The sequence below is a fragment of the Amblyomma maculatum genome, chromosome 10, assembly GCF_055883805.1.
Source record: "Amblyomma maculatum isolate TAMU_Amacu chromosome 10, ASM5588380v1, whole genome shotgun sequence".
Lineage (NCBI taxonomy): Eukaryota > Metazoa > Arthropoda > Arachnida > Ixodida > Ixodidae > Amblyomma > Amblyomma maculatum.
The window spans coordinates 3,928,864-3,948,732 of NC_139353.1; positions in this window are offsets into that span (position 1 = coordinate 3,928,864).

The following is a 19,869-nucleotide window of genomic DNA, read 5'->3' on the forward strand; positions in this document are numbered from 1 at the left end:
TGCCAAAAAATTATAGCGGTTTCATGGATTCGTACGTTTTAATTTCTTCGCTCGCTGCAAAACAAGGCCGCACTTCACAAGGCAGGCCCTGATGCCGGTGAATTCAACGCGAGGCAGTGGTCTTGTAGTACGCCGCACACCACGTTGAAGTTACCGCATGCACCGACTGGCTCGCAGCAGGTACCCGGAAGCAGACAAGACGTTGTCCGAGGACCGGGAGCATGCTCGGCCCCGCCTGAAGACCAACAGATGTCCATACCCCACTCTGCACGCTGTTGTGACTGGGGCTTCGGCCGAATCTTCGAGCAAATTCTCCAGCAGATGAAGGCAGAAACGGGTCTAGCGGACGCCGGCGAGCGATTGCTGCCAAATGCACCGAAGCGGCGGCGACGGCAGGGGAGTGACCCTTTGCCTACTGCTGCGGAGGCCAACCCTCCCCGCCTCCCCTCCTTCGGGACGGAGACGAGCTGCCTTTCGGGACTTAATCCCCATTGGAGTCAACGGTGACGACATCAGTGAACATGTCCTTGAGTTGAATGGACCAGAGGCGCGTCACCGAGCAGCATTGACCCCGCACGCCGAATTCTCTAAGCAGGCGGGCGACCTTCTTGGAATTACGCGAGGGAAATGCGGGTGAGTTCGCGGACTGTTTCGCCTTGATGCAGGACCTCCACCACCAGCACAAGATCGTCATCGACATCGGAGAAGTTTGCCTTCGCCCCCGAAAGATGCGAGAGGAGGTTCGAGCACCACTTGGCACCACCCTTCGACAGTGGGCGGCACACCGAATGATCTCTTGTGCACCACTGACAGGACTGAACCGAATGAACTTCGTTTCCCCAGCTAGGGAAGAGGAGATAATCGACCGTGTTTATAGCGGTGAAAATTGTCTCCATCGCATGTTCCGTTTATCTTCCTTCAACTAGTACATATTCCACCATGTAAAAAGTTGTATATAACGCTTTTGTTTGCCTCTTCTCCCTGGCTGCTTCTGCTCCTTCATCTCGTTCCAGTGCAGGGAAGATAGGCCCCCGAACCCCAACCACATCAACGCCCACATCTACCTCGACAGCTACTACAATGCGTGTAAACTTGCAACAAACCGACAAACCTAACGCACATTCTGTGAGTATATATCCGCAGATATATATCAACCCCACGCTGTAATATCCACACCATGGAACGGGGGAAGGGGGGGGGGGGGGTTGCTCTGATTTTCAGCTCTAGCCCGGCCGTTCAAACGGCGTTTGTGGATTGGGCTGCGGAGGTCGCCGAGGCTAGAGGACACCCGACCATCTGACAACCATCCTCCATACTTTAATTGCTGTTAAAAAAATGCCATCAATCAATCTACCATGCAGGGTGTTTCAGCTAATTTCAGCCAAGGCTTAAAAATACAACATGTCAGGTAAGCCAGGGAAACCAGTTGCATATAGAGCTGCCACCCATCTTGCGCATCACAGGCAATTTCTTTTTGCCATTATTAATGAGTAATTAAGATAGTTTTCTAATTTACTTTATATAGATTTGGACAATAGATGTGATCTAAAGAGTTGTGAGAACACTTTAAGAAACCCTCATTCCACTTTTTTGAGGGAAAGAAAGCTTCACGAGTATATTTTTTTGGGATTGAAAGAAAGCACGCAAAATTAAAAAAAAAAAAAATCCCATGACTACCGAATTCACATGCCATGATTGTGCTGCTCTCAAGCGTGGTTTGAGTGAATGAAAGCAGCTGCGGCCGTGGCTCCCTGACCCCGTTGCAGTGGCAAGCCCATATATGTCTGCGATGGTTTCTTCGCCCGCGTCAGCGCATGTGAAGGTGGAAGAGAGTGGCGAGCTGGCCAACATATATCAGCCTGCGGTGCAACTGGGCTGTATACAGTCGCAGCCGCAGATGATTTCGTTCACTCAAACCGCAATTGAGAGCACCACAATCGTGGAGTGCGAATGCTAGCGACGTGATAATTTTTGTAATTCTGCGGGCTTTCTTAGAGCTCTAAAAAGACACACGTGAAGCTTTCTTTATCGCAATGCATGGAGTGGGCCAGGATTTCTGAAAGTTCACTTTCAACTTTGTAAATCACATTACCTATAGTCAATACTTAGTAATTTAGAAATTTGATCTATTTTATATATTTTATAGAAGTTTAATTTAGAAATTTGCCCTGTATGCATATTTCCTCGGTGTACATATATTTGCAATAAATAATGCTTTCTTGGGGAGCCAATGAGGAAGTTGAAGTAAAATAAAAAGATATGCCCCCCCTTCCCGCGCGCGAGCGTGCACACACACACACGCGCACGCACACGCACACACACGAACGCGCGCGCGCGAGAGAGGGTGTGTGTGTGTGTGTGTGTGTGTGTGTGTGTGTGTGTGTGTGTGTGTGTGTGTGTGTGTGTGTGTGTGTGCATGGTATTTGTCGCTTATACGCCCTTAGTTTTTGACATTGGGTACGTAGACAGCGGCTTCCATGAACAGAAAATCAGCTGCAGCTTTGTATTCGGTTGTTTGTCTGAGGTCCGGCAATTTCGAGGGAAGGAACAAACGGCCGCTGCGAGATGCCATCACGAGCGGCTGAAAATACTACCCCGGTCACGCCAGCGGACCTGGGCGGTCGGTCTTCCCGGAAAAGCGGTGCTGATTGCCGCGACAAAAGGAGCCGAGAGGAGGCTCATCGCTCGCTTGCATTCACGGCAACGGCGGCTCAGTCTACAATGCGGCTGTCTCCCTTCGATGCCTCAGCTGGAATAGAACGGCGGGATTGTATTCTCATTATTACTTTTGTGTTTTTGTAGCCTCATCAGCTGCTGCCGTGCAGACTGCAGCTGTCGACAAGCATTGAAGCTTCGAGTTGCTCCATAAAGGTCGCTGACGCGCACTTTCTGGCTGGTTGGAATTCGTGGGGAGCAAAACGGTGTTGTCTCTCGTTCTTTTTTTACTGCGAAAGCATTCCCCCGATTGTCAGAGACTCGCAAATAGCTTGTTTGTGCCTCACTGGTTGTCATAGCAATTGTGACGCCAACCGCTGTCAAGCCACCGTGTATGACGACGGCGTGCACCAATTTCCTCCCTTCTGTTACGACCAAGCATCCGCAATAGCGCGCTCTATTGTTCGCCTGTGGGCATGGATAAGTTTTGTGAATATGTGGTGATGGTCCAATGGCTCTAAGTGAGCCTGTTTCCAGGAATCCTGTTTTGTAAGCATGTTTTGCTTTGTGCACAACCTGCAAATGCCAAATTGACCCTGTCAAGAGAACGTCTGGAAAAACACAAAGAAACGTCCCCCTGCGGGAAATAGCAGGAAGTGCTTTCTTTTGTTCACCCTTCCAGTCGAGAAGGGCTATCGTCCAGTGAGGAATGTCTACTTTTCAAAGGAGACGACAGAGTGACATGTCCGCTGACGTGCAGGACAAGAAAGGAGCATGACGCATACAGCCATTAAGTGATTTCCCGGGAATGCAGGAAAGATTTGCAATTGTCGAAAAGGGACCATGTTGGGAGCCCTATGCGGCGCCACGTGCACTCGGGTTTCTGAGAAGTAAAACCCCTTGTCAGAACCAGCTTGTGGTTTCTTTGCTGAAGAATAGAAATGTACCTCCTCTCCTCGCCGTTCCCAAGCTTTTCCCGCCAACAAGTGATCACGCCCAACGAATGAATGCCGGACCAGTCAGTGCTTCAGACCATCAGTGCAGTGATGTGTTCGATTGGATGCCGATACCTGAGGGGCGTGCCCTGGATTTGGTTGGTCAGCATCTTCAGAGAGGGGCTGGACATAGGGGGTTTTTAAGGACGCTGCAGAGCACGAAATGTCGCTCTGAGCCCTGGGTAAACGGCTCATCCAGTCGCTTCTCGCTATGAACTCTTAACGCTTGCCATTTTGCTGATGTACCCTTCTTTTTCGTGTAAATAATCTTGTAAATAAGTTTCTCAAAGTGCCATTAAACCTGCTTGTACATATTTCACCAACTTCGAAGATTCAGTCCTTCTTCAACCCCGAGTCTCTGCACGCTACCAAGTGAAGGCCGGGTCGACGTAGCCCCAGCGTCACGACAACTGGTGGCAGCGGTGGGATCTGAATCTACAAGCACAACGACTGGTGACCAGCGGTGGGATCTGAATCTACAAGCCACAACACCTGGTGATTGGAGGTGGATCTGAAGCTACAAGCCACAACACCTTGTGATCGGAGGTGGCATCTCAAGCAACAAGCAGGAGCAACAATCGGCCAAGAGGGCAGCTCGGAACATCGATCGCATGTGTGGGTGAGTGCTTGGCTTTTCTTCTGATGTGGACCAGGTTCTGGAACAGGGTTAGATTTTAGAACTGGTAAAAAGAGTGTGGAAACGCCTTTAGGTTTGGTAGTTTGCACAGTTGTTTTGGAAGTAGCCGACACTCGGAGCGATCATGGACCTACAAAAGCTGCAGAAACCGGAACTGTTGCAATTGTGTGAGGAATTGGGAATTGATACAAGTGGTTTGGCACGAAAACCTTTGATTATAAAGGCAATCACAGATTTGGGAGCCGATGATGAGGAGCTCAGTGAAGCATGGAACCTCATCGCCCAAAAAAAGGAGCAGCTCAGACAGCAGAAAGAGCGGGAAAAAGAGGAAAAGAGGCGTGAGCGCGAACGTGAGTGGGAAAAAGAGGAAAAGAAGCGTGAAAGAGAAGCAAAAAAGCTGGACCAAGAAATTGAGCTCCGGAAATTAGAACTAGAGTTGAGCAAGAGGTCGGGCGATTGTCCCCAGCTAGCGGTACCTCGTCTCAACAAGGAGGCAGATTTCAAGATGTCAAAGTACATGCAGCCATATGTGATATCAGGGGATATCGGTCTGTATCTGGCTAACTTTGAGCGAACTTGCGAAAAACTGTCCTTCCAGCGAGACACTTGGTCTCAGAGATTATTGACGGTTCTGCCCTGCGAGGCAGCGGAGGTTGTCGCGCGGCTAAGCAAGGAGGACGCGGACAACTACGAGAAGGTCAAAGCTTGCCTTCTGAGAAAGTATAGGCTTAGCGCCGAGGCGTTCAGACAACGTTTTCGGAAAGCTACTAAGTCCAGGGACGAGAGTTACCCTGAATTCCTGTACAATTTAAGAGTAAATTTGGGCGAGTGGCTAAAGAGCACAGATTCCTACAGTGATAGGGACGCTGTAGTCGAGCGAATTCTTTTGGAGCAGTTTTATAACTGCCTCCCAGAAAAAGAAAGAAATTGGTTACAGGACCGAGGCGAAATTAAGTCGGCAACTGAAGCTGCCGAACTTATTGAGGAGTATGCTTCGCGCCGACAATTCAGCAACCCAGCAGTGGATAGGCCCCGCAATCCCAAGTTCAGTGTGAAAAACCGTCAGGAAAGGCACTTTGCTAGAGTTGGAAACGAAGAAATGAAGGTTTCTTCAGGCAAATTCCCTAGAAAGGACGGCAGTGAGAAAAGTGGGGAAGTGACCAACGTGCAGAACACAAAGAATAAGCTTGAGGCTAGGAAGCCGCTCACATGCTTTAGGTGTAATGAGCAGGGTCACATTGCCGTCAACTGCCGGAAAGAAAAGATTGCTTTCTCGTATGTCAGGGACTGCGATGAAAATATGCAGCTTTTAGAACCCTACCTGCATGACCTAGTAGTCAACGGGAAGCCTTGCAAGGTACTGCGCGATTCGGCCGCAACGATGGATGTTGTCCATCCGGCGTATGTGTCGCCTTCCGACTATACAGGACAGTGTGCATGGATCCGACAGGTAGTTGAGGAACAGAGTGTGTGCTTGCCGATCGCGAACGTGGTCATCGAGGGCCCTTTCGGCGAATTAACAACCGAGGCTGCCGTTTCAGGAAAGCTTCCTAAGTGCTATCCGTATTTGTTCTCCAACAAATCGGACATGCTGCTGCGAAAGAGGGGCATCCTTTTCGGAGACAGAGTTGTGCAAGCCTTAACACGTTCAAAGGCGCGAGAACTAGCTACACTGCTCATTCCAGAAAAATCCACAGCGGAGGAAACGGCAGTTAAAACAGTGGTAAATGCGGAAGATAGCAGGTCAGAAAACTTTGAGAGCGAGGCATCTCAGATATGTCAACTTGAAAGTGAGCTTGATGAGACGCGGAATGAGGACGTTCTTGAGAGTAACCTCTTGCCGCCAGTGTCTAGTAATCTCACGAGACTTTTAAGTGGAACCCGAGAGGACTTAGCTATAGAGCAAGCCAATGATCCCAAGATACAGGAGATAAGGGAGCGCCACCGTGCCACTAAGACAGCAAACAATATTTCTTTCGAGATGAGAAAGGGAGTGCTGTATCGCTTATTCAAGGATAAGCGCGGAGTAGAGCGGGACCAATTAGTCGTTCCCCAAAAGTACCGCGGAGACTTACTGCGACTTTCCCATGGCAGCTCGTGGTCATGTCACCTTGGAATAAAGAAAACAAAGCAGAGGCTGTTGCAAGAATACTATTGGCCTGGATGTTTTAAGGACACGGAAAATTTTGTACGGTCATGCGACACGTGCCAGCGGGTTGGAAAGGCGCAAGATAAGTGGAAAGCTCCGATGGTGTTAGTACCAATCATTACCGAGCCGTTTCACCGGTTAGTAATAGATGTAGTTGGGCCACTTCCTGTGACAGAGTCAGGGTACCGTTATATCCTCACTATGTTATGCCCAGCCACGAAATTTCCAGAGGCTGTTCCGCTGCGCGAGGTGACGTCCGAGAGTGTAGTGGATTCGCTGCTGTCAGTGTTTGCACGAGTTGGGTTCCCTTCCGAGGTCCAAAGTGATCAGGGTAGCGTTTTCACGAGTGTCCTCACCACCTCATTTCTCGAGCGATGCGGCATTAAGGTAGTGCATAGCTCGATCCATCATCCGCAGAGCAACAGCGTAGAAAGATGGCACTCTGTTCTCAAACGAGTCCTGAGGGGACTGTGCTATGAAAACAAGCGCGAATGGGATACCTGCCTGCCTGCAGCACTTTTCGCTTTGCGGTCAGTGCCGCACGAATCCACTGGATTTAGCCCAGCCGAGTTGGTGTACGGAAGGTCACTGCGCTCACCTTTGCGAATGGTGCGCGAAGCCTGGGAGGGGCGCGGAGAAGACCCAACAGTAGTAGAATTCATTCTGAACCTCTTGAATCGCTTACATAACACTAAGGAACTCGTTGAGGCCAGCATGAAGTCAGCCCAGGCTCGTTCCAAGGTGTACTATGATAAGACAGCCCGTCAAAGGACGTTTTGTATCGGGGACCAGGTGATGTTGCTGAGAAGTTCAAGGCAGAATAAGCTCGAAGTGCAGTGGGAAGGACCGGCTGAAGTCGTTGCAAAGCTTTCTAACACTAACTACGCAGTGAAAATTCCCGGTAGGCGTAAAGAAGTGCGCATTTATCATTGCAATCTTATGAAGCCTTATGTGCAGAGGGAAGCCGTGGTAAATCTAACTTTAAACCTTCCCGAGGAGATGGGGGACAACTTGATTTGCCTCAGCGGAAAAGGAAGCAACGCTCAGGAGCTTCTCAAAAAGACGGAGCAGAGAGGAGAACTAAAGAAATCCCAGCTGTCCGATCTGGGCGAGATAATAACAGAGTTTGAGGCCTGCTTCGTGGACAGGCCAGGCAGAACTGATTTGACTGAGCACGATATTGAGCTGACTTCAGACGTGCCAGTGCGATCAAGGTGCTACCGATTTTCTCCAAGGCAAAGAGAAATTCTGGATAGGGAAGTAACTCGCATGCTGGAATTGGGAGTAATAAAACCCTCGGAAAGCGATTATGCTTCGCCTATGATCTTAGTAGAAGCTCCAGGTAAAGACCCTAGGCCTGTGGTAGACTACCGAAAGCTAAATTCTCTCACCAGGGATCAAGTGTATCCTATTCCGAATATTGAGGAGAGAGTAGAACAGGTCAGTAGAGCGGCATATGTGACTACGCTGGACCTTACTCGAGGATACTGGCAAGTACCGCTCACTGAACGCGCCAGCAGATACGCGGCTTTCGTCACTCCGACGGGCAGCTACCAGCCAACAATGATGAGTTTCGGGCTCAAAAATGCTCCATTTTGTTTTTCACGACTCATGGATAGGGTTTTAAAGGGGTGTGAAACATTCGCGGTGCCTTATTTAGATGACATTGCGGTTTTTTCCGACTCATGGGCGGACCATATGGTACATCTAAGAGCTGTACTGAGCCTTTTGCGTCAAGCTGGATTAACCGTAAAGGCCGAGAAATGTTGCCTGGCAAGGGCGACCGTGGACTACTTGGGTCACAATGTAGGTCAAGGTTTCAGGAAACCCAGCGAGATTAAGATTTCTGCGGTAGCAGACTACCCGCGGCCGAGCACGAAGACGGAAATTCGAGCATTCCTAGGTCTGACGGGATACTACAATCACTACATCCCTAACTATTCATCTTTGGCTAGCCCTCTGACCGACGCTCTCCGCAAGACAGAACCGACAAATGTAGTCTGGGACGAACAAAAGGAAGCCTCCTTCGTAAACCTGAAGGCTGTGCTGATTAGCCGTCCGGTATTGCGAGCTCCAGACTATGGCCGAGAATTCACGGTCCAGTGTGATGCCAGTGATCGAGGGTTAGGTGCTGTTCTCTGCCAGAGAGATGACGACGGTAATGAGCACCCCGTGCTCTACTTGAGCAGAAAACTGAGTTCTAGAGAGAGGGCTTATTGCGCGTCAGAGAAAGAATGCGCTTGCATTGTATGGGCCATTCAAAAATTGCAGTGCTATCTTGGAGGGGCCAAATTCACCGTAGAGACGGACCATTGTCCCCTGGCTTGGCTGCAAACTGCGACATCGAAGAACAGTCGCCTTCTTAGGTGGAGCTTGATTTTACAGCAGTACAATTTTGAAATAAGATACAAAAAGGGGAAGTTAAATGGGAATGCGGACGCGCTTAGCCGCTCTTTCTAAGCGGTCCGAGATGTTCCTCACCATGTATCCAAATTGATAATCAGGTTTTTTTTTTTTTTTTTTTTTTTTCGTGCGCTTGAATATATGTGACTATGTAAAGCAGCACGTTTGGTTTTCTAGGAATACGTGGGTCCTGAACGTCTTGAGAGTGGGCTTTTCTCGAACAACAATGGCAGTTTTCTTTTGACCTGGTCTCTTCAGACGGGAGCCGAGTGCTTGCTTCGACATGTGGTTGAGTTTCAGACAGCTCGAGCAATTTGGCCTACAACAATCAAGACAACGCGACAAGCAACAGCGAGCTTCAAGCGTTCACGTGCAGACCATTAAGTCGTCTCTTCATGCAGCAGCTGGGACTGCTGCCCTCCGAGACTCTTCTGGCGGGGGAGGAGGCTGTTACGACCAAGCATCCGCAATTGCGCGCTCTATTGTTCGCCTGTGGGCATGGATAAGTTTTGTGAATATGTGGTGATGGTCCAATGGCTCTAAGTGAGCCTGTTTCCAGGAATCCTGTTTTGTAAGCATGTTTTGCTTTGTGCACAACCTGCAAATGCCAAATTGACCCTGTCAAGAGAACGTCTGGAAAAACACAAAGAAACGTCCCCCTGCGGGAAATAGCAGGAAGTGCTTTCTTTTGTTCACCCTTCCAGTCGAGAAGGGCTATCGTCCAGTGAGGAATGTCTACTTTTCAAAGGAGACGACAGAGTGACATGTCCGCTGACGTGCAGGACAAGAAAGGAGCATGACGCATACAGCCATTAAGTGATTTCCCGGGAATGCAGGAAAGATTTGCAATTGTCGAAAAGGGACCATGTTGGGAGCCCTATGCGGCGCCACGTGCACTCGGGTTTCTGAGAAGTAAAACCCCTTGTCAGAACCAGCTTGTGGTTTCTTTGCTGAAGAATAGAAATGTACCTCCTCTCCTCGCCGTTCCCAAGCTTTTCCCGCCAACAAGTGATCACGCCCAACGAATGAATGCCGGACCAGTCAGTGCTTCAGACCATCAGTGCAGTGATGTGTTCGATTGGATGCCGATACCTGAGGGGCGTGCCCTGGATTTGGTTGGTCAGCATCTTCAGAGAGGGGCTGGACATAGGGGGTTTTTAAGGACGCTGCAGAGCACGAAATGTCGCTCTGAGCCCTGGGTAAACGGCTCATCCAGTCGCTTCTCGCTATGAACTCTTAACGCTTGCCATTTTGCTGATGTACCCTTCTTTTTCGTGTAAATAATCTTGTAAATAAGTTTCTCAAAGTGCCATTAAACCTGCTTGTACATATTTCACCAACTTCGAAGATTCAGTCCTTCTTCAACCCCGAGTCTCTGCACGCTACCAAGTGAAGGCCGGGTCGACGTAGCCCCAGCGTCACGACACTTCTGACACGCATACATGCTCGTACTAGCAGAGCTCTGTGTGGCGTCACATTTCGCCTCTATCGTATAGAAATTGTGACGCAACCGCTTTTTGCGCGACGCTCAGGGTGGTGTCATGGCGTTTCTTACTTCCCATTTAGCGTCGATCTGACAGCCAACTTGGAGTTTGTGATAGGGATTCCAACCGACGACATATGCACGTCCGACTGCATGCCGTGCAATAAAGAGGTTATAACACTTTGCCGCATTCTGCGCCAAGGCTCTCGATGCTACTAAACCACCGAGCGAAGCCACGCGCCAGACAGGGCTTTCTTACGTCTTGATCGGTTTAAGCAGAGTTCAGCACTGCTTATTTTTTCCCTTTCTCCAACTCGCGCTTTTATGTGTGATAACCATCAGTTAGCGTAAGTAGGCGCCCCTGTTAAAGAAACCTTATTCTGTACCGCCGCGGTGACTCAAGTGTTCTCTCGACTGCTCAACGTAAGAACGTGGTTTGCAAACGGGCCGCGGCGATTCCTTCTCGATGGAGGCGAAAAGCAAGCCGCCCGTGTGCTGTGCGATGTCAGTGCGCGTTAAAGAACAGCACGTGGACTAAATTATTCAGAGCACCCGGCGCACCTGAGTTTAACCTGGGTCGTTTTATAGGACATCAAATCACCAAGCCAAAAAGCTTCTTCCAGATAGTGCTGCTAGTTCGCACAACACATTTGCATGAATGCACATTCTTGTATTCTCAGCACTGGTGCTCAACAAAGGGAATGCGAAAGTTAGCGCATATCTAACCAAACGGGTGTCGAGAGTTAACGCTGTACTTATTATCACCTGCATAAAAGAGGTCGAACACTTACGCGAAGACAATATTCTCGGGATGACAAATGGCGCTGAATGGGTCGTGAAACACAGCGGCCGAAGATTGGAACAACCACACAGGCCGACGGCGTTCGCATTGGACAAGTGCTCTTTCTGGCAACGTAACGACGAGGAAAATCATGAACAAAGCACTCATAGATATTTAAGACTGACGAAGAATGAAGTGTGGTGCCACATTCCTCCAGTGAATAAACGTGGCGTGAGGACTTTAAGCTGCACAACCAACACTTGACACACCCCGAGCCCACAGGGAAGGCCTCTTTAAGTGGGCTTTCTTGGTCTACACGTTGTGTTGTCAGCCGAGCCCCATGAACATCTGAGAAGTGGGCCGATGATTCTTTATATTTCCGGTTCCTTTGTAGCGTTCATTCTCACGGGATAAGACTTTGTCATCCCTCCAATTTCGAGCACTGCTTCTCTTATTGCTGCGTGCGTTCCCTTAGCCCAACGCTTTCGAGGACGTGGAGCAGTAGCATGCGGAATGGCTTCCTTCGTGTCGTAATTTTGACATCTGGTTATTGCGATTCATCGACAGCACGAAGACGTCAGTGCGGATGAAATGAAGGGTATTTGCGAACTGTCAGCCGGAGCAAGAGCTACGAATAACAGAAAGGGGAAGACATGCGTCACTTGAGACCTCCTGACAACCGGTGTCCCGGGAAGGATTCAGTTAATTTCACTTTATGCACTCTGTTAGCCCATCTCCTTAATATGTTCTATTAGTCTAAGTGATGCTATTAGAACTATTGAATATTGCAGGCCTTTTTTGTCCTGAGTGTACTCTTGTGCTACCGGAAGGAAGCCTTAGTTCCATCCGTGGTAGAGACTCGCCTACTGAAACGGTCCGTATCGGCCACACTCGTAAGCGCCTTTTTAAAGTGGTGGCTGCTGAACATGCTACAGAAGTCAGAGGGTAGTAACTCTCCTATCGTATAATATCCAATTCTTACTATATAAAGATCATGTGGTGGAGCATTCCGAACGGAAGCCCTGCGCTTCTCGGCCCTTTGTGCACTTGGCAAACGCGGGTTCTTTTTTTTTTTTTCTTTTCAAACGGATAGCAATTAGAATAATTAACCTAACCAACAGCATCGTTCTTCACTGCGGTGCATCAGACTGTCAATTCAATAAACAGCTTCTGATTAGTTCACCCTCACGCATTACCCCATTCAATGACACCTTTGAAGCAATGAGGACTTAAATACATAAACAAATCAATAAACGAGAAATGAAATAAGTTTAGTCTTCAGCGGTGCTTGACAACAGACTACAGTAAGCTTTCAAAGTTCCCGTGTATACTTCTGCTCCGTTGCGTAGCATTCTGTCTCAAGCCGACGACGTTTGCCCATTTCTTACATTTTTACGGTCCCTGGATCCGTCTCTTCGCATCGCGTTGAGTTTTGAGGGGAACTAAATTTATATAGCGCACGGGTCCGGAAATATCGGCGTATCAGCAATCGAAAGGAGTGCTTTAATTTATACAGGCCGGAAGCGATTTTCATTACGAACCGGCAAGACGGCAATTTTCGTCCTGGATAGGTGAACGCTGATAATGAAAACGCTGCAGGTCTTCAGTATTTCGTGTCGCTGCCATGACCACCCTTACGTGATCTCTTCAGCCAGCAAAAGCGACCGGTATAAATGAAATTCACTCTCCTCTATTCGAGCTTGTTTAATTCAAACTCCCTTTTATTGTAACTGAATACTTTGTGTTCTTCGACACCGAGTGGCTCCTTTAATGTGAACACTGGATAATCCTAAAAGATCATCATTCCCGTTAGAGATAACTCCAACTGGGGTGATCAAAAGCACTTTTGTATTTAGCAACGATTCTTTTTAATTGTAACGTATCGCTAGCTGAACAACCTCGTACGCCGGCTGTATGGTCAGAAGTGCAGCTGACGATGAGGCAAAAGAATGAGGACGCGACGAAACTTGAGGCGTTAGAGACAGCTTGATATTTTGACGCTTTCTGCTTTGTTTGGTCGAAGCGCACGAAAGATTGAACCAAAAGCTCGCGGGCTGATTCTAACTGGAGAAACACCGTAGCTGATATATACAAAGCCGACATCCGGGGCTGCCGTTTTCCTTCGGGCGTCCAGAAATGATGAGTAATGACACATTTCTGACGAGGAACGTCAGCTTGCGTTCCAGCTGTGTCCTGCATAATAGAGACAGACGTGGCGTCAACAAACAGCCCACTTGAAAAGACGTCAAAACTGTCGCGCAAGGACGAGAAACAACTGCTTTTTCCGGGTGCCGTAAAGTAAACAGAGCGTCCATTACCCGCCTCTAAGTCGATATAGATTTGGCCTCGCGAACTATAGAAGAAAAAAGAAATAAAGGAAACAGATATAAAGAGAGAAAATTTAAAGAAACGTCTGAGATCTCGCCCCGACCGCGATGTCTCGTCTATTTTTAAAGCTGAGCTCTTTCCGCACGGCGCAATGCTGCCCTATATATTTCTTCCGGCGTGAAGAAACCCCACGGGAACGCGATCGAGGGTTGAAATAACAGACCAATCACTTCGTACCGATTTGTCGTTCGTAGAGAGGCGTTTGCGGAGGTGGTACGACCTGCAAGGTAGTTTCTGGCCTTATACTGCGCGTGCACCGAAGGTCTGATATTGGGGACTTCAATGAAGAACCCATGCTACGTAAGATGATAACGAAGGTAAATGCCTGACTTCTGAATGGACAGGTCAACTATGTCAGGGTAGTGGTTGGTAGGGGAAGCGTTAGGAAGCAGAAAGGGGCCGCCGTATAGTAAAAGCCTCCAATAATTTTGACGACCTGTGGTTCTTGAACTCGCTCTGCGATAACATGGGTGTTCGTTGTTTTAATTTTTTAGTTTCCTCTACAGAGGAATTGGGTTGGCGTGATTCTAGCCTGCGGTCTAATGCTCGTATCCGAACGCCATGACCACTGAGAGACGGCGGAGGATTACAGCACCATAAAAACACTGATGCGCGGCTTGTCACGGATTCCCGAAAGCGCTATCTTCTTTTTTATTTTGCTGACAGCCGTGTAGCAATGGCGGCAGAAACATTTACAGTCAAAGGGGGCATGTAATGGCTAATTATGTGTAACAATGCAATATCATATCCGCTTCCCATAGACATCAATGCATGCCTGTGCAGTTATGGTCGAGCAACATCTGCGCGTTTGAAGAGGGCCACTGGTGGTGGTAACTTTTATTGCCCCAAAATGAAAGGAATTAGTTCGGGCTGGGGCGAGTCCAGGGTGGCCTCCAGTCAGGAGCGAAGCTAGTTACGAGGGCCAGTTGCGTAGTTTTTCTTGGGCTGGCCAACAGCTTGTCCCATTCCTCCGCTGAGAAGTAACTGGCAAGAGTGTTGTTGAAGGGGGATTGCTGGCGCATTCCCACAGTATATGGTCTTGGTTGGCCTGCGTCCCGTCACCGCAATGCCGGCATGCAGGGTTCTATTCGCCGTTTGTAATTAAATGTAATCGGTAGGGGCTAAGAATGGCCTTTGTTTGTAAGCGTCTGAGTGTCGTGACGCGCCCGGTCCAGATCGGGGTAAGGGGAGCGGTACGAGCATCTGAGCCCGCGACACAACTTTGTTATCTCCGCGTATGTGCGCGGCTCCTCGACGGGCGCGTCCGTTCCCGATAGATCTCCCGTCTACCGGTTGGCTAAGCCTCGGGCTAGACGATCGACCCCTTCGTTTCCGAAGTCACCCGCGTGAGCCGGAACCCATACGAGATTGATGCTGTGACTGAGAGATCGGTTGCGCAGAATTCGCGTTGCAAGCGCGCTTACAGAAGTTTTGACGAAATTTTGAACTACGCTCTTTGAGTCGCCTAGAAAAGGTTTTGTGCGGGAATTCCGCGATGGCCAGTGCGATATCTACTTCCTATACCTCGCATATGGAACTAACATGAAATTTTATGGCGTTAATGAAGGCTGACTTTGACGTGACCATACATGCCACGTATGCTTCGTTTTTGATGTGTTGAGCTGCATCCACGTACATTGCTTGTGGATCGTTCTCGTACTCTTTGCCAAGGGTCTTACGGGCATCATGTCTGCCTGGTAGCATGTTTTTTGGCTATTGGTTTAACAACTAGTCTACTAGTAATGTCAGCCGATAAATGGGATGTTGCGCATACCTCCTCAGTGGGGTGTATGGGGAGCTTGTCGAGAATTACACGCCCCGCAACGCTGCGTGACAAGCGGGTCACTGCTGTCTTATGAGCTTAAATTTGTTCAGGTAGCGTGTTAAAAATTCTCAACTGCCGTAGTCGATCGGAGTTGGCGTATACCGGCAGGCAGGCCAAGGGCCGCTTTGTATGCTGTTCTAATTATGCTGTTAAGTGCATCTTTGCTTCCATGACGCAGATGATAGTACGGGCAGGCGTACATGACTCTACTTTGCATGAAGGCTTGCATGATCCTGTACAGGTCGGCTTCTCTCATAGCCCTGCGACGTGTGGCAATGCGCCTCACCAGCGCACCTATCATGGTATCCGTGACGCGTAGCTGGCGTATGGCTTCTGTGTTTTACGTATTATTCATAATCAACATTCCGAGAACTCTCATCGTGGCTAGCGGGGGTATTGGATAATTGTGTCAGTGTGTAACTGGATGGGTTCTCGAGAATCGGGTTCTGCCTGTGAGGCTTGTTTGTTCCTTATAACTAAGAGTTCCAATTTAGCCGCTGAACACGTAGTGCCGTTTTCCTGCACGTAAGACTGTGCCGTATCGATAGCTCGTTGTAATGACTCTAATCTCTTCACTGGAGTCAGAATTGGTCCATATGGTGGTGTCGTCGGCGTATATGGAATAATGTATGTATGGGACAGCATCTGACAGACGCGTGAGGCCGCTCATAGTCATGTTGAAGAGGAAAATACAGCGCCTTGCGGTGTTCCTCTCGTCCCTAGCGTAATTTTGTCGCTAGTTTTGTCCCCGAAATGGAGCGTAACCGTACGCGCGTTCAGAAAGGTAGCGATGTAGTTGTATGTCCGTTTGCCTACATTCATCTGTGAGAGGTGAGTGAGGACGGAAGCGTGTGACAGATTGTCGAAGGCTTTATTCACATCGAGTCTCAGAATGGTTCGCGTGGCTCTTATGCTATTTGGATCTAGAATGTCAAGTTGTATTTGCCGCATGAGTGCTGAGTCGAAAGATCTGCTCGAAACCCAATCATGGACGAGGGAAACAGGCCTTCCGCGTCGGTGTGCATGAGGAGCCTATTTAAAACAACGTGTTTCATTACCTTCCCGAGATATGACTTCATAGCGAGATTGGGCGGAGGTTCATCTCGAGTCTTTTGCCCGGTTTAGGTATGAAAATAGCTTTAGCGTGCTTCTATTCCTCAGGGACGCTGCCCTCTGTGCAGCTCCGGTTGAAGAGATCCGTAAGAGCCTCTACTGACTGGTCCTCTAAGTTGCGCAACATCTTATTGGTGATGCGGTCTTCCCCCGGTGCCGAGGTGATGTTAATTTTATTAAGAGCATGCTGTGATCTCTGCTACGATAAATATGCTATCCATGTGAGGATTATCCAATACTGAGTACCCATCTGGCGTGGGTATATCCTGGGAGGTGTTAACGTACCGATCTTTTAATGTGTTCATGAGCTCTTCGTCGGTGCCTTGGAAAGATTGCGAGATCCTATCTAGGTTCTTGTGGTATTCGGCCTTAGTTCTCGTAGGATCGAGTAAATGTCTAAGTAGAAACCATGTGTTCTTGTTGCCCGGTTGCTCATTAAGGCGGTAGCAAGTCTGATTCCACTGTTCTCGGCTAAGTTCCCACGAGTAAGCCTCAATTTCCTTTTCAAGTTGGGTTAGCCGAATTTTTAAACGTCGGTTATGCTTATTTTTACGCCATCGAGTATGAATACTCCTTTCTGCTTCCATCATGTGTACTAGCTTAGCGTCCGGGCATGGACCGCTTTCCTCCTGTGTCATAGTTTTCGAAGCTTCTGCGGCTAAATCCACTTTACCTTCCGCTGGTCTTTGCGAGCGGACATATCTGAAGGCGTCCAAATTCGTGTGCTTCACTTCCTGGCGACGCATTTTTGCAATGCGTGGCTCGGAAAGTGGTACATACATAGGGATCGCTTCGTATGTTTGTATTCAGATTTTTCCATCTCGCACCGGGGATATTTTTTGGCAAAGGTAAGGTCAGGACGCATATCCATGGTTACACTTTTAGCAATTCGCGTAGGTTTATCAGGGTCGATGAGTAAGCTATGCCCTAGCGCCTGAGCTGTCTCCCATAATTTATTTCCCTTTCTACTGTTGGTTGGGTAGCCCCATTCTTCATGAGGCGCGTTAAAGTCTCCAACAGTCAGCAACATTCCACTTTGAGCGGCTACATGCGCCTTACGGAAAAGTGTGGCTATTTTCGTCCTCGTAAATGTCCTCGTAATCGACGTTAAAGACATCGAAAAGCTACACAGGGCCACTCTTCGCACCATTACTGGGCTTCCTAAGCACACGAGAAATGAAGAGCTGCTTAAAATGGTCAGCATACCACCCATACAAGACATTATAAGAGAAGCAAAAATAAGAATGCGATCCCGACTGGAAAACACGACCCAAGGGCAGCAGATCATGGCATGGGACAACCGAATCAACATTGCTCCGAGGCCCCTGGGGACAGACACTTCACTCCCGTGGGAGGCGCCGGTAATCGCACTAAGGCCACAACGACCTATTGGTAGGCGGAATGTGGTAGCTAGGCAACTTTTAGCACAGAGAACTGCCCTCACAAGACCACTCAATACAATACACTGACGCTGCAATTTGAAATGAAAGGGTGAGTGTGGCATGGGTGTGTGTGCCAGCGCCTCAGCACAACGGACAGCACACGTGCCACCTACCTGGAGGAACAATTTTACACTCCGAGTTGCGTAATAGTATTTATGGCTCCCCATGGGAGCCATAAATACTATTACGACCGCTGCAGTCAGAAAAGATAACTTCAATGGTTATCGAATTTTAACCAAATCATATGCAGCGATTGCAGAGCTGACGGCACCAACTACAGACGACGCAGTGGCCAAGGACATCAGGAAGAGGCTGAAGGGAATGCGGGAAGTTGGAATAGAAATTCAAATTATATGGACACCGGGACATACTGGCACGGGCGGGAGAAACGCAGCCGCGCAAGCGGCCGCCGCGCAAGCGGGTGGGCTTGCTGAAACGTACAATGCCCCACACCCCAACTCCATGCCTAAACCGGTAGACTTAAATCCTTACCAAACAATGCTCACTAAAGGCTCCTCTGGCAGATCGATGATGCACTATGTACGCACCAAAATAAAACACGACAGTAAGCTTAGATTACATGAAGCGACACCAACGCCAGTTTTTGAGGACACGAAAGGGCTCACTCGACCACAAGAAATATTTATCAACAAAGTAATAACAAACGCTGCTTACACACCGCACATACTTGACAAGTGGTTTCTCCGACGACACGAAACACTCAAACACAACATCTGCACGCACTGTCAGGAACAGTGTACAGCAGACCTAGAACATCTTATATGGCAATGTCTATCGTTTTCACAAGGAAGAAACAAAATTACGCATATTCCACACGACGACATGCCCACATTAGCAGGTCAGGTTATATCAAGCGCCGAAATACAACACTCCATTGCTACATACGGCAGTGAGAGCGGCCTGCTTCGAGTAGTGTGAGAGAGGTCGACTTAGAGCGCGAAGATCGGCCGCATGGCAAGCAACAAGCAACAGCTTGAAGAACCGTTAAGACGAAGAAGTTACACTCCCATCCCTCCTAACTCCCCAAGAACCCAAACAGCGGCCGAGAGCCATCCCTTCCTTTCAATAAAGGCTTCATTCATTTTCGGGCCGTTGTCTTTAGGTGGACTGTATAAGTTGAGAATGTAGAGGGGAGATTGTGCGCGTTTGTTCGGTAGGATTTGTGTAAATGTACGAGACCTCCGGCGTTTCCAAATCTAGTTGGTTTGCAGTCACATTGTGATGTACAAGTGTAGCAGTGATCGGCCGGCGCTATGACTACCGGTCTGTTTGTTTGGGCCAAAACTGCATATTTCAGAGCCTTACGCTTGGCTCTGAATCCCCTGCACTGCCACACTAGCCATTGCGTATAGGGTAAGGTTCCGCGCGGGTTGCAATATGCTGGGTTTGAGAACGCTGTTGTCGGACGCACGCGCCGAAGCGCCGTCGGCTGTGCGGGAGCATGCAGTGTGGGTGGGAGGCAAATAGCCTGCTTTTAGCCCTGGAGATGTCATGGTCAGGTTGCGAGGGGATGTGTTGAGTTTGGCTAGGACTGTTTCGAAAGTAGTTGGAAACTGTGCCATTGCGTCGGTTACTTTGTTGAGCTGTGGTATAAATTTCTCGACAGTTTCATCCACCCTGGCGTCTATTTTGCAAATCTCTGTTCGTAATTATTCTATAAATCATCTGTTCTGGCCGAGGTACAAAAGGTGCCTTTCGTTTGTTACGGCGGTTTTGATCTACTTCCATTGCGGGTGACCTCAACGTATAGTGCAAGCCGCACTCGACTCGTTGTTTTTGGATTGCGCATTTGCAGTTGCTAGCTGTTTGATTTTTTTTTTTTAGACTGGGAGCTAACTGTGTTCAAACCCGGTCATTATTCAAGATGTAGAGGTTATCAGGAAAGTGCGATGCAGTGACCACAGGATGGTGAGGTCCCGAATTAGCCTAAATCTGAAGAAGGAACGCAACAGATTAGTAAGAAAGAAACCCATCAAC